Below are 15,249 nucleotides of genomic sequence, written 5' to 3'. Positions count from 1 at the left end.
AAAGATGGGGACCTCAATGGGTCACCTCACTGTGTGACAGGTCACCTGGGCATGAGGCCAGGGGAGCCACCAGTGAAACCCCAAGACCACCTCATCTCTCTGCACTGGGTCCAGTCCAGCATGTTGACGAAAGAAGGGACCCAGAGCCGGTTTTGGCCAAGATGTGCAGCAAGCGATGCCATGCAGCATGAGAAAATGGTAAATGATCCCCCTGCAGCAGCTGGACCATGCACTGCAGGTCTCATTCCCAGAGCCACTGTACAGGGATGTGGCTGGGTGCGTGTCCCTACAGCCACTGGCCAGTCCTGGGAGTCTGCTGTGCCACCAACCATACGGCCAAAATAAAGCCTCAACAGTGGGTCAAGATGCATGCAAAATCCAACCTCTTTGGGTCATCTGCAGCGTCTGGGAGGTGAAGCCCCATAAAACCTGCTTCAAGCATAAAGGGACACTTTGTGCCATGGGTGGGTGGAGGGGGGCCAGCAATACCCTCTCCCGTGTGCAGCCCGAGGCTGCGGGTCCCCATCAGGGTGTCACAGGCAGGGTCACGCAGGGATGTGCAGGGTATCACCAATACCTAGCCAGGCTGCACTCGTAATGGGAAAAGCAATGCTTGGCAAGAACCAATTTTTGCCTTTGAGTATGTTTTGCCTTGATTTAGCAAGTGGAGATGGAGTGAGGGAAACCACTCGACAGCTCTGCCTGGGCGGAAAGGGCCAATAAGGATGGTGTCACCGTCACAGCAAACCACCTCCATCAGAGATTTCGCACCATGTCTTGTTTTCAACATTTCAGAAACCTCCTGGTTTCCTGATGCCTTCCACAGGGTTTTGGGGTGGAAAGGAAGGATATCTTCCCTGTCAGGCACTCAGACTGCACTGCACCATGGCCAAGAGCTATTGATGTCCACACTACGTCCCCAGGCTTCGTGGACATGAGCCCCCCAGTCTGGTGCAAGGAAAGGTTTCTTTCATAAAGCCTTTTTCCATGTCAATTTTTAGTATTTGTTCTTTCACTAAGACCCCAAATCTCCTGCTTGCCCCTCTTAACTTCTCTTACTGAGTTTCTTTGTGTCGTAATTTCAGAGGCAGTTTCAAGGTTAGAGCAAACTCCTCACGCTGCAGTGACTGCAGCTCTCCAGGGGAAGGTTAAAGGATGCAAATTGTTGACAGAGGGCTTTTCAATTTAGCATGCAAAGATCTGATGGTTGAAAGGTGAAGCCAGACAAATCCAGGGTAGCAGGATGGGTGATCAGCAATTGGAACAATTTGCCAAGGCTTGTGATGGATTCTCCTTCACCGGTGATTTTAAAATTAAGATTAATACATTAAGATCTAAATGATGTGGTCACGTTCAAAAAGCATTAATTTGAGGAAATGCTTCAGAGGAGTTTGGACTGGTCCTACCTGTGAAGCCATGATTCCTGCATCCCTCTTAGGCTTTTCCATATCTCCTCTTTGTCAGCCTTGATCATATAATTGCATGGTCCGTGGGGCTGCCACAGGACAGAGACTTGTTAACCTCCTCAGATGTTTGCGGGTGGCCCAGAGCAGCCCCAGCCAGCTCCTTCAGCCCCCGACCCTCCCTCCCACCACCTCCACTGGTGGCCGTAGTGGCCGCAGCAGCGCAGGCTGAGCCCACCGCAGAGCTGCTCCCGTTGTGGAGGTTCACCCAGCTCCCTCCTGCCTCACCGATGCCCTTCACCGCCAAAGCCTCCGGGAAAGCTGGCTCTCCTGGGCAGGGTGAGAGCTTCGGGAAGCCACCGTGCTTATCAGCGGCTTCTCACCTCTGCTCGGAGTTGCCCCCAGCCATCCCTCCAGCTTCAAATGATGGATGGCATCTCTGCCTTGGTCCCTCTCACGGTCTGATCCTGCTTTTCGTTAAGTACAACTGCCAGCAGCAAATACCATCTTTTTCCCCTGTGAATATTACTGTACGGGAGCATGGTACAGAACATTTCAGCTCAGCGGCACCAGTGCACGTACCCAGCAGTCAGCTCCTCCCTGCTCACTGATACTCGATGCTACAAGGAAACCAGGGAGTTTTTACCTTATTTTTATTGCTTAATGTTTTCAGCGCATGGTCTCCAGAATGACTGTCCCCTTCCCTGCTCTGTAACTCAGATGTGCCTCTTGGGTTCATTTAAACTGTTTGCCTTGCCCTTTCATTTCTTTTTTTTACTGGAATTTAGTGCCCAGCTGACAGGTCTTGAAAACACCATCCAGTCCTCCATCCTTCCAACAGTGCACATACTGCTGCCTCCAGCCTCACAGCATGCCGGGCGGCCCTGCCCAGGCCAGGGCCTGCTTCCCAGGGGGTAAATGTGTTCCGCCTGGTTTCTCACTTATATTTTTGGCTTTTCTACCATAATGAGTGCCTGGTGATATTCCTGGGTTCTTAGCAGTGGTGAGCACTAGTTCTCCATGCTTGAAAATCAGTGGGGCAACCAGCATCTAGTTACCATTAAGTGTTGTTGTAATTTATTAGCAATGATTGCGGTTGTGCTCATCATACTTTTTTATTACTTGGTACAATATGGGCATCAACTTCCAGCTGTACACTGAGACTGCAAAGCAGTTCAGCCTCTCCTGCAAGCGTGCCCCACTTGAGCACTGCCAAACTATCTCATGTGAAATGCAACAGCCAGGGAGTGAGAGTCTCTGTACATTTTCATCATTCTCTTGCTTTTCATTTAATTTAGAGCTGTGTCCCTCATAATGTTCAAACAAACCACTGTGTAGCCTTCTTGGGCATTCAGATCTAAGAATCCTTGTTTCGCTCCATACGTATGGAAAGAAAGTAATAAATGTCTCTGGCTTAATGGTCTTAAAAGTCTTTCTTGCTGTGCAAAAAAATGCAGCATCCCCAAATCCATTTTCATTTATAACATTATGAGTAATTCTACTGGCAGCAGTTTTTCCTTCCCATATATATTTATTAGAGGGAGAAATTCCCCATCCTAAAATAATGTTCTTGCTTGGATCAAATAGTTTTCAAACTCTGACTCCTGCTTAACTGTTTCATTGCTTCCCATGTGCTGTTTTATCACACACCGTGCCAGGTGGAGTGTTCTTCTTGGAAAAGATGACACCCGGGAATGCAGAAAGCAGCCTCAGCAGATGACTGGGAAGCAGAAAGAGGCAGTGCTCAGAAAACGAAATCAGAGCAGCTTCAGAACGAGCTGTGCCATTTTTGCAAGAGCAGGAAGCCCCAGGGGCCCCAAAAAAGCAGAGATCTTCTGCCCATGCTCCTCAACTAATGACCGTGAAGTTGTAATTAGGGTATTGTCATCTGCCCACAGACACCCTGAGCTCAGCTGGGCTGCTGGGGGACGTGGGTGGGTGTCCCAGCCCAGCTAAGGGGACTCTGTGGGATGGGCTGAAGGTATCTCTGAGATTTTATGGACCTCAGTGTCCAATTGCGCAATGGTTCGTAGCTTCTTCTCAGTACGGCGGTAATCACGCGGTGGTTCACAGCTCCTAAAAGACTAAGTCACGTGTGGAGGGACCACCTCCCAGCTAAGCTTGAAGGTAAGGGGCCTTGAGAGGAGGGGATCCCTGCCTGTTTTCTAATAAAATATTCCTGTGGCATCTATTTCTGGTAATGCGGGAAGGAGAGGGAGAGAAGTGGGTGCTGCCTCGGAGGAGGAGGATGAGGCCACCACGGATGCGGCTAGAGACCTCAGAAATCTTGGTCCACTCCGACTGTTTGTTGGTGATTGGGGGCACCGTCTCCTGATGAGCAGGGTATTTTTCATCATGTCGGTGACAAATGGCTCTCGGTTGAGTAGAAAAATGGTTTATTGATTAGCTAGCAGAGGTGCACACGGGGATTGTGCCGCTAACGAACTGTGCCTGTTCTGCCAGCTGCTCTCTGCGGGGGCTGCTGGGGAGAGGTGGGGGGACTTGGCCAAACGTGGCCTCTTCCTCCTGTGGCCGTGGGTCCTGCAAAACAGAGAATGGGGTGCAGCAGAGCTTAGGGGAGCCTCGTCCTGCTTCTTTCTCTGGCTCCCTTTTGGGGCTTGCTAAGCAGGGACATGTTGCTGTCCCCAAGGCAGGGGACCACCTGGCTTCAAGCGACTATTGGTGACAGTCACTGATATGTGGCAGGGACACCTTTGCAGGTTATCTCTTGGCAGTCAGTCCCTCTGCTTTCCCACATCTCTCCTTTCCATGTCCCCCCAGTCTAAACCCAGCTCTAGCAAAGGACTCTAATGCTCAGTTTTAAGCAGGCGGCGGTCCTGCTGAATTTGGCTGGTCTATTCAAACCAGATGTGTTTGGATGCTGTAGGGTAGGAAGCCACACTAGTTATCTGAACTGCCTGGGAAGACTGCAGTTTTGAAGGATTTCTCCCTGCTCAGAGCTTCATTGCTGGAAAAAAACAGCCCAGTTATTTTGTTTTCCTTTTTTTTTCATCTTTAGCCTCTGTGTGTCTACCCACAGCACACCTTGAGCAAGTTGAGCATAATTAATCACAGTTTGCTTCCCTGTGTTCGCATGGGATTCCTAATCCGCAGTAAATCCTTTGGGGAACAGATGCAATTATGAAAGAAACGCTTATTAAAAAGAACTATATGTGCCATAAAAAAATGTCAGGACAATTGTCCTTTAGTTGTTTGTAATGTCGCCAGCTGTAATATACGATCCTAGTGCTACATCCCAGCTGTCTACGTCCCCTGGTACAGTGTGCTTCAGTGATAGCTTGTGCTGGATTTAATGTACAGCTGCACAAAGCCCCCAGATTTCAGCTGTTCTTCCTTCTCTCTCCATCCTGCGAGCACCTATTCTTAACTCATCAAGCAAAAGCCTGTCACAGCCACGAACCTCCTGTAGCAAACACTATATTTGATCTCTCCTGACTAAAATGGATGATGAGCTGCTTGGAATTAATACCTTCTGCACGTGTCAATGTGACCAGCCACTGGAAGAAGATATATTTGACAGTGATTTGTTGGTTTGACTGGCTTGGCAGAAGAAAGACCACAGCAACTGAGCTGCAAATGTGTACCGCACTTTTCCATCTTTTTCTGTTTTCTTGCTAATAAGGAGTGAAGAAAGAGGTTACAACCAAAATCCATGTGTTGGGGCCTTGTTCAAGACTCCTGAGGTGGCATTAACCATCTGAGGACAGTGAGTCTAAAGAAACGAGAATTCTGGGATTCTGTGCCAGGATTTGGCCGATCAGTTTTTCAGTCAGTGGCTTAGCTTTTCACCCATAGGACTGGCGAAGTGATGCCAGTCCACTTCTGTAGAGACTTTGAAGGAGAAGCCAAACAAATACAGACAAAGAGATCTCCGGGTGAGTTCTTCAATAGCACAGTTGGGTAGCCCGTGGCGGAGGCCAAATAATTCTTGTGTATGGGATGGTGTCAGAACAGGGAGCAACGTGTCTTGGAAGAAGAAACAGAGGAAAAGGGAGATGGTTTTGCTATATGTATTAAAGATGTGCATGCTTGTTGCAAGTGCTAGAGAATAAGGGGATGTGAGACCTACCGAAAAACTATGAGTGATTAGTAAATATGGTCGCATATTGTGAGGCTGCTTATCTGTGTGTCTTAAGGTAAAGCAAGTCTTTTTGTGGGCAAATAGGAAAACCATCCAAACCTTAGGAAACAGAAGGACAGGAGATGTAGCAGGGGCTGTCTCAATTCAGCTCTAGCTCATCACTGACCTTTGGGAGAGGAGGAAAGACTCCAGGGACTAAAAGCCAGGTCCCGTTCTTAATGGCAAGTTGGGTGGCATGAGCAGGCAGGGACAAAACCGGGCAGCTCAGGGTGCAAAATGCTGTGCAATCAGCAGGGACTGTAAAGGATAATAAGGATCAGTTGAAGATAAGTAAAGCGTTTTCAAACTGACCAAAGCCAGAACTTTATCCACGGTTAGTCAAGGAACGAGCAGAAGCCATCTCAGGGCTGTTACAGTGCTCCAGGACATTGGCAGAGGCAAAGGTAAAATTGTTATTTACAGAGGGGTAAAAGGAGGCACGGAGAATTATTAGCATTGTAATCTAACTGGTTTAAATTCAGTTCCCAGAAAAATACCATTACTAAGTACCAAAAAACCGCAGAATCCGCTCCAAAAGAAAACACACGCATGTCAAGCCAATCTGATTTCCCTATGTGATGAGACTAAATATTTTGGATTGAGAAGAAGTCAGAGATGCCAGATGTCTTGGCTTTGCTAGGATTTTGCTGTGTTTCACATGATATTCCTTTTAACAATGTTGGTAAGCAGGTCTCCATAAAACTACTGTGCGAGATGTGCAAAACATGGTTGGAAACCAGACAAGAGAAGTCAATGATTTGCTGTCAAACGAAAGGATGGATTGAGTGACTTTCTGCAGGGATCCATCCTTGATCTAATAGGAGTCAGTATTTTCCCTAATGATCTAAATGATGGAATATTCTCTGTTCAACCTGCAGAGGTTCAAAACGGGAAATAGTGCTGCAATTGCAGAGAAGGAGATTTCTAATCTTGTAACAGTAAGGACAATTAAGCGCCGGGATGTTCTGCCTGGGGAGGCTATGGAGTTTCTACCATTAGAAGTGTTTGAGAAGAGTTTGGGGAAACATCTCTCAGGAATAATACAGAGCTAACCCTACCCTGAGGCAGGGCCAATGCTTGAGGTCTATTCCAGCCCTGTTTTCTGTGATTCTGCATCATTCCAAAAGCAGTGTTGCATCTCCTATGACTTTTAGGGAAAAGTACAAAAAATACCACAAAAAGCTGAAAATATGTGATGACTTTAGAAGTAAAGCCTCATGCTTTTATTTACCAAAATCTTAATATATTAAGCCAGTTCTCCAAACAAGTGGCAGAAATTGAGTAGCCTGGCTTTTAAGCCTTGTTGTCTGCAGAGCTGCTGGAGCTCTTGTTGGGTTCCTCCACCCTGCATTTGGAAAGCCTGGGTGGTAAGGTCTTACCGCTCTGGAAAAGCATTGGATTTCTAAAGCTGAAATATGAACAAGGGTATTTGTATGAAATGGGAATGAAAAAAAAATTTTTCCATCAAATCCTCTGGCAAAGACAGCTGGGCATTTGGAGCGATGGTGTTTGAAATGCAAAATGCACCTCATTGGAGAGTTGTTTCGTGCAATTCATCTTCAGAGTACACTCTTACTGCTTGTTTGCAATGTGCAGCTATAAACCATGCTTTCTGAAAGTACTCCGGCTGGCTCAGTGGTAAGGAAGAGGGGAAGGATGGTAATATCAGACATTTCAATCCCCACTGCAGCCTACATTGCTCAAAGCAAGATGACTTGCAAACATCTAACACAAATGAGGAAGATGAATCGTATGCAAGGTCAGGCGCAATGCCAGGAAACCGATAGAGGCAAAAGCAGTTAATTGCTTTAGATTCCAACAACCCCAAAACGTGCCCTGTGTACAGACACCGGTTCCTTGCACAGCGGTGGACCTCGCTGTCCAAACCAGCAAATAAAATAGGCAATAGAGGTGCTCATCATGATTTTTAATGTCAAAATTAGATTCACTGTTGCCTTATGGTCTCTGTAATTACTACACATCACTCATCATTTTTCCCAGCTCAAGGGATACTCTGTTATTGACCTCACTGGGAAGATATAAATACATTACTGAATAGAAATATCACCATTTACTATTGTGGAAAGGTCTACCTCATAGCTCAAAGGACTCTGAAATCTTTATCTCAGTGTACCTACAGCAGAGGAGAATGCCTGATACTGTTGATATGATGGCAAACTGCTGCTACTAAGGTCTTATCTTAGAGGAGAAAAACCTATTACAGGTTATTAAAGGAGAGCAACAATAGCAAACCACAAGCTTGAAGGAACTTGCTACAGTCAAACAGCTAAAAATACCATGCCGGGCTAGCCTCACTGGTCCCAAGCTGGTGGGGTCACAGAATCTCTTGGGAGCGTGGCAGGACCGCAATGAGCCACAGAAGATAAAAGAATGTTATTTCCCGTGAACGCGATGAGCACTGAAAGCAGGGAGAGGCCAGCGAGATGCCCTTGTGAAGCCTGGCGTAGAGCATTGTGGTGGCAAGGTGCTCTTGTGAAGCTGTGCATGGAGCATCACGGTGGACGTTCAGCTCTATAGTTCACCCCCGAGGCTGCCTGTGAGAGGCGAGTCGCTCACCGACTTGCGTTTGTCACTCCAGAGCCTGCGATGGGGACACCCTGCGGCTGGCAGCCCTGTGAGACATCCCGTGAGTCTGGCATGAACTTCAGTGCTGCCTGAACTGGGCCTCCCTCCTGTCTGCTAGGGCCAGGTGTCCATCCCTTGGGGACCATCTCCTTCTTGAAGAATGAGGTCATTGCAAAGGCGGTGTGTGCCATGAGGTGCCAGCTCTCGCCCAGGAGGCTGCCTGTGCTCCCCGGGACCTGCCTGTTACTGCTGGGTGAGTGGTATTGCCTACTCCAAGCCCCCAGTGCCCTGGAGCTGGGAAGCATCTCTGAGCCACAAAAAAAAGGGCTTTTTCGGTAGAGATCTTCGGAGGGGATCAGCTGTCCTCATCTGTGGGAGCCATGCGCCCTTGCTTTCTGGGTCTTTGGGCAGCCACAGAGTAAATGTCTATGCAGGCAGGGCATGCGCTCAGCAGGGGACACCTTCTTCCATGTAATCTGCATCACCCTTTAAATGAGAAATCATGACCCATGATGCTCAAGCTGAGAAACCAAAGGGCTTTGATTTAGCCCCCAAGACTGCTACCCCCATCGTCCCCCCGCATCCCTGCCCGGCGCAGCCCCGGCGAGGGTGGGGGGAAGACACCCCTCGGAGGGGTCTCGCTCTCCTGCCTGCGTAGCTCAGCTTTCTGCCCGAGTGCATCTCCGATGAGAGGGAGGGCTCCTCTGTGCCCCGGCAGTTCGTGCTGATCCGCATGAGCCCTGCTCCAGCACCGTACCTTCAGCACGGCACTGCCAGGGGCTGGCAGGAGCCAGCTGCCCGCCCTGCATGACGGCTCACGCGTTCAGGAGCTGGAGGGCTGTTAGCGAAGGTTCGCCGGGACAGGGCTGGCAGAGCTCCTTTATGATTTCCAGGCTTTTTAAGAGGCCCCATAAAAGAGCCCCATCCATTTTGAAGGGGAAGTGGCTGTTTGCAGGCAGGCAGGGCAGTGATAAAGCAGGAATCAGATCCCCAGACCCTTCCAGAGACTCAGCAGCCGTTAGGTTGCTGCTGTTTTTTCAGAGATTCATAGATTTCATCCAGGAAGGACCAGTAGCTCAACAAGTGTGGCTAAAGTAGGTCCCAGCTGACAAGGACACTGGGACTTGATGGAAAATAAAGAGATGGTGAATCCCACCCCCACCATCTCATTCGTTTTTAAAACGGTGTGTCACACAAATCTGTTGGCCGCTTTGGAAAATTCCTGCCTGTACTCAGTGGCTGCTTTGGAAAATCCCTGCCTGTACTCTTAACCTCCCACAGAAGCCTCCATGCATGGAAAGCCGCACACCTCCGAGAACTGCTTTAGGCACCGGAGGGAGATTGGACCCGGTGCCCAGCAAGCTGGAGCCCTTCCCAGGGTGACAGCCGCCACGGGGATGCTCGCCGCGCAGGGAGCCGTGTCACTAAACCTCTTGGTGCGGCGTTGCTGATGGGGTAAACAAACTGTGCCGGCAGTGTCCTGCTGTCCCTCCACGCGGCTCCCCGCACCGCCGGCACCCCGGGGCAGAGGTGCCTGGAGGTCCTGGAGAGCGCAGGGGATGGTGACCCGCTTGCTGATGCGTCCCGCCGGAGCAGGGACCCTGCTTAGCGTGGGGCAGGGAGTGAGGGGGCTGCTGGTATGGGGAGGAGGTGGAGGAGGAGCCCTGGCCTTCGAGGACATGGCAGGATGAGGAGAAGGAGTTGGGATGTGCATGCAGGCACTTGTTTCACCTAGATTTGGTTTTGGGGGTTTTTTGATGCCTAAAGAAACAACCACGACTGAGCCCTCTGCAAAGGCTGTGCTATGAGTGAGTGTCTCTGGTGTGGGGAGCTGTAAATCAGATGTGCCCTCGGCTTTGGGCAGGGACACGTGTGGCGGAGGAGACCCCCGGGGATGCGGCAGGGCTCAGCCCTGCCTTCTAGCACAGCCCCGGGCAGGGACCAGCCTCCAGCCTGCAGCATCAGTGGGGAGAGGAGCAGGACAGCCGGAGACACCCACTTTGGGGCCAGGCCCCCCTTTTCCCATCCTTCATGGACCGCAACGAAGGGAAGCCAGCCGGAGCCCGGCCGAGCCTGCATCCCACAGGGAGAGCTGGCCCTGCAAATTACAGTTTCTCTGCCTGCAAGTGCTTATTATAGTTTATTGAGCTAGGGAGGTTTCTCTGCTTTCTATTTTGGGCCAAGCTCCCCTTGTATTTATTTACAATCAGCAGAGCAGCTTGTAGCCATTGGAGTTGAAGAAAATTGCTGTGAAAAGCAGGAAATTGGCTTCTCACCTTACAAGAGTGGGAGTGGGCTGCGTGCCCGGGAGCTGCGTCTCCCTCCCGAGGGACCCCAGCCCTGCACTTGCTGCAGCACGGGTGCGCTGCACCATGGGGTGGCCTTCACTCCCAAACCCATGGCGTCAGCATCTTGTCTTGGTCTACGTCGCTGTGAGTTCAGGTCTCGCAGGCATGCCTGAGGTAACCTCCAACGCTGGCTCGAGGCTGTGCAGCAGCGTGTGCTCGGCACCGACTGCAAAACCTGCCTTAGGTGGTCGGTGCTGCATCTCGTATCAAGACGCAAGTCAGCAACCTTAGTGTCAGCTCGTACTTGTCTTCGAAAGGTACCTGAAGTCTTTCGGCGGTGCAGTTGTCCTCAGGGATATATCCTGGGAGGGCGAAAGACTGGTGAAAGCCTCCGCAGAGGTCTCTGGGGTGCATAGCCCCGTGCAGCCCCATGTTCTGCGCGGTTCTGGGCTCTCCTGTGCTGCAAACCGGCCTCGCCAGCAGCGCTTCACACCCACCCAGGCATCACTGCTCCTAAAGTCATGACGGTTTCCAAGCTGAGATGAGAAAGCTGCTGGGTGCTGGGGTGACTGCCCCCAGAAAACCCTGCGGTCCCTCTGGTTTAGGCAATGGCTCACCTATCCGGCTTCACTGTGCCAGCGGGTGCTGAGCACGCAGCCCTCCAGCAAACCCCGGCTCTGAAAGCAGAGGGGCTCAGTGCAGCTCTGGCTGTCCTCAGCCGAATCAGGTCCCTCGGAAGAGGAAAAACGTGCAAGTGCCTGTGCAGCATCTCTCTCTGGACCTGTTGTAAATGTCATGGCCGTGTCTATAAGTGGCCTAACATATTAAAGATCAGGCAGCAAGGGGAGGGAAGATGACCTTTTGCATTTTGCCCAGAGCAGGCAAGGGTAATGTAATTATAATTCCATGTAATTCATCTCCTGACACTGTGTAATAGCTGAACTTCACTTGGCCAAGCCCGCGATGGAGTGGATAAAGACGGGAGGAGGGGAGCACCTCAGCCCCCAGCTGGGACAGCCTCCCCCGGGCAGAGCCCCCCACCCTCGCACGGCTCATCTGCTGCCGCAAGGGTCCTCGCTCTGGCTGGGGTGCAGATGGAGCCTCTCCTCCTCGCAGGAGGCTGCCAGAGCCGTTAGCTCAAAGCTGCTGTGTTCGGAGGCCAGCAGCTAAAACGCTTCCCAGCCCGCGGGAGCATCTGGCGCTGCCGGGGCCGCTTGCTCCGCCAGCCTCAATCTGCTCCTGTATGTGGTTTAAGCTCTCCTCCTTCCCTTCTCGATATTGTTTTCTGGGGTTGTGCTTTTTGAATCGCGCCAAGCACAAAACCCCTCTCTGGCGGCAGGGGGAGGCGAGGGGCTGTGCCCCCCCCCAATCCCAGTGCTGAGGATGGAGCAAACCCACCCCCAGCAAAAACCAGCCCCACTGGTTTTACCCTTAAATAAGGCTTTTTTTCTTGTCCAAGCATGCTATACCTAAAGCCCGCATAGCGCCAGATGACGGTTAATTAGTTTCTTGTTAATTTGCTCTGCTGTCCCTGGGCTGGACCGCTTCGCTGAGGTCTGCTCTGGCTTGTCTGTAGGGAATGGAGTGAGGGACCAGAGCACTTGCAACCTCTCTGGGCTGGTAACAGGGGATACTGTGCCCGCTGCGCATGGTGCAGGCTTGGGCAGGTTGTGTCTGTAGGATGGTTTATTAGCAGAGCAGATATCATGTTTTCAGAAGGAAAGTTGCACCTATTTAAAAGCTGCCGCCACCTGAAATTTATTTTTCATCACTAACTGATTAAATTCTGCCAGTCGGAGATTTTATCCCGGAGAAATCCTCCAGGAAGCTCTAATAGCAGAGTCAATCCTTATAACATTGGGAACAATAAAATAACAGACCTCATTTTGCTGCAGGTTTTATCTGTGGGTGCGTGGCTCCATAGGCCTGCCAGCCCCATTATCATCCCAGCACCCAACAGGAGTCATTAAATATTTATTTAAAAGGTTTTCATTCCTGAATGGTGAAATAGAAACCGGCAATGATTAAATGGTTTTGTTAAGATAAACAATTTGGAGGAAAGAGCACCGTGTTGCATGGCTCAGGGGACTGGGCAGTGGGATGCAGCAGCTGGGTCTGGATGCTGTGTGCTCCTGCGCTGCTCTGGGGAAGAGCCTGAGGCAGCGTTGGATAAATTAACCACGGGGTTTTGTTACGGGATGAATTCAGTGTTTGGTGATGCTAAGCCCAGAGGAGCTGTGAGATCTCCATGAGCTGACATGGGGACCCGGCGCCCAGCACTTGCAGCGTGATGGCCATGGTTTGCCATGGCAGTTTGTCACGGGAGGAAGAAGCAGAGATAGTGGTTAGGGGATTTTATCATCAAATCTGCTGCGCTCTGGACTCTGCAAGCCCAGAAAAATGCCCCAGTCCAGCTACTGCAAAAGAAATGCCTTCATAAGCATTGGGCTGCATGGGCAGCACTGCTCTCTGTAAAAGCTCCAGCAGTGGAAACAATCTCATCAATATCAGCCTCTAATTCATCTCCCCCGCCTCGCCCTGCATGCCTCCTGTGGATCCGTCAGAGTAGTCATCTTGAAGCCCTCAGTAAATGTATTTTTTCTTATTAAAAATTATCCTGACCTCAGCTAGATGAGAGAGATTTGCCGGCATTTCCCACTCTGCATGTTCTCTGGGTTTGCCTTCCTGCTGGCAGGGCAGGACATTCCCATCTTACAAGTTCTCCATTCCCCACATTAAAAAGTCTTTCATGGTTTCTCTACCTCTTAAAAAAAAGACACTTATGGGCTCCCCTCCTCCTCCAGCTTTCCTGTAACAGCAGCTCTGACGGGCAGCAGACCTGCATGGGTGAAATGAGTTGTGCCTCAGCACTGGAATTTGGCACCTTTGGTGCTGTTGAAGGAATTGGGTTTCCACCAGGAGGTTGGAAAGTGGGCACCACATCCTTTCTGCTAGGAGGAGCTTCTGAGTTATATCCTAGTCCTTATTAACATGTAGAAAAGCAGGCTGGTGTTAGGGTGGGGGACACCAGCAACTTCAGCGCTGGCGAGGCAGGAGCCAGGCCCACGCTGTTTGCATCCCCTGAGCCCTTTTAAATGCGGAAGGAAAAACTCCTGTTTTCCACCTTGCTGCTGACAGTTGAACTGATTTGCCTTTACGAATCTATATCAACACCTAAGGCTTTTATTGGGATTTTTTTTTTTTTTTTTTGAGCAGGCTAAAGGCAAAAGCATAGCAGTTGAAACAACACACCACCATCTATGGACTGAATATAATACTTACCGTATTATTTTATAACATTAAAAAAGAAAGAGTCCTACTTATTTTTGAAGCATAGATTTTTCTGTGTGATGAATGGGAAGGAGTTTTTTCGGTCGATGCAATTTAATTATGCTACAAAGCATTGAAGAGCTGAACTGCCATCCCTGGCCTCCCACCACCCTCAACTCGCTGGGGAGGACGGGGGAACACCGGCCAGTTTGGCATCATCCTACAAACTTCTCTCCCCTTGCTTGGATTCCTCCAGTTTTCTTCCTTGTTGTATTTTAGATGACGGTTTGCCAAACGCCCTTGATCTGCCCCGAATCAAGAGCCTCCACCTCACATGGAGATGATCTGGTTCCCTGCGGGCGTTCGATCCTTGCCACGGTCACCGCAGCCACGGCAAGTGGGGTGGCTGAGTCCCATGAGTGTGGGACTCCCCAGCTCCTTCCTGAGCTGATCCAAACATTTATCCGATGTATGAGCCTGGCCCCCTTGTCCCAGCAAGTCGGTCCCAGCTGGCCTGGACTGTGAAGTCCCCGAAGCCCATTTAACCTCTGGCAGGACCAGCAGCGCTGGCACGAGCGATGCATGCACTGAAATCAAAGGGTGCTTTGAATGCTGCAGAGCATTTACATTCAAAAGTCTTCAAAAGGTTTGGGATTTATCTCCATCCTGTGAGGGAACCTTATTAGTGGCTTTTGGGTACACCGCTCCTGAATAATGAGGACAATCCTGTCTTGGGAAGATAAATCCCAATATAATGATGCCATTGTCTTTTCTTATTGTAACTCTCCGTCAGGCCCTCATTTAACTGCTGTTTTACCCAAAGATTTTGACAGCCTGTTTTAGCACAGGAAGGATAATACAATGCTTTTTAATTGCCACCCAATCTAAAATTAGCCCTTTCTTCTTTGGCTAATGAGCCACCGCACAGTCCTTTGGGGACGATGGTTTGAGCGTGGCCGGTTATGTCTCCTCATCCTCATGGCTGTGCTGGATCTTCCACTGCTTTCCCACATCCTGCTGGGTCCGGCACATCACCTGACCCCCCACAGCAGTGGATGGTCTCTGCTCAAATCCCTCCTTTCCTATGCCTGCCTGCTTTGCACGGGAAGAGCAATCAACAGGGAAAATGTTTTTGCAGCTTTGCAAATTGTCCTACAATTATTGCATGAAAGAGGGTGGCTGAGAGAAACAACCTCAGTACAGATATACTGCTTGGAAATAAATTTGTGAGAATATATTTCTGCCGTGACAGGTATGGGGAGCACCAGAGCTGGACTAAGCAGGCAGGCGGCTCATAGGTCATTATGAGTTCGAATCAGTTACCAGGGGGATGCAAAGGGAGACGGAGATGGATGTATTGTAAGAAGGTTTTCTGGAGAGGATTTGAGCAATTTCAACTAGCTGCCATGGCTGGGATCAGCTTGAAAGTTTCCTAATGAATTTCTTTGTCAGGAGGAAATTGGCCTGTTGAGTGGAGGAACGTGCAGAATAGAAAAGCAGGCTCTTTCTGTTGAACATCCACCAGTGAAAAATCCAAATAAAGCTAAAATTCCTTAACCTT

Source organism: Harpia harpyja, chromosome 20 (genome assembly GCF_026419915.1).
Source record: "Harpia harpyja isolate bHarHar1 chromosome 20, bHarHar1 primary haplotype, whole genome shotgun sequence".
NCBI lineage: Eukaryota > Metazoa > Chordata > Aves > Accipitriformes > Accipitridae > Harpia > Harpia harpyja.
Note: the sequence above shows the minus strand (reverse complement) of the source record.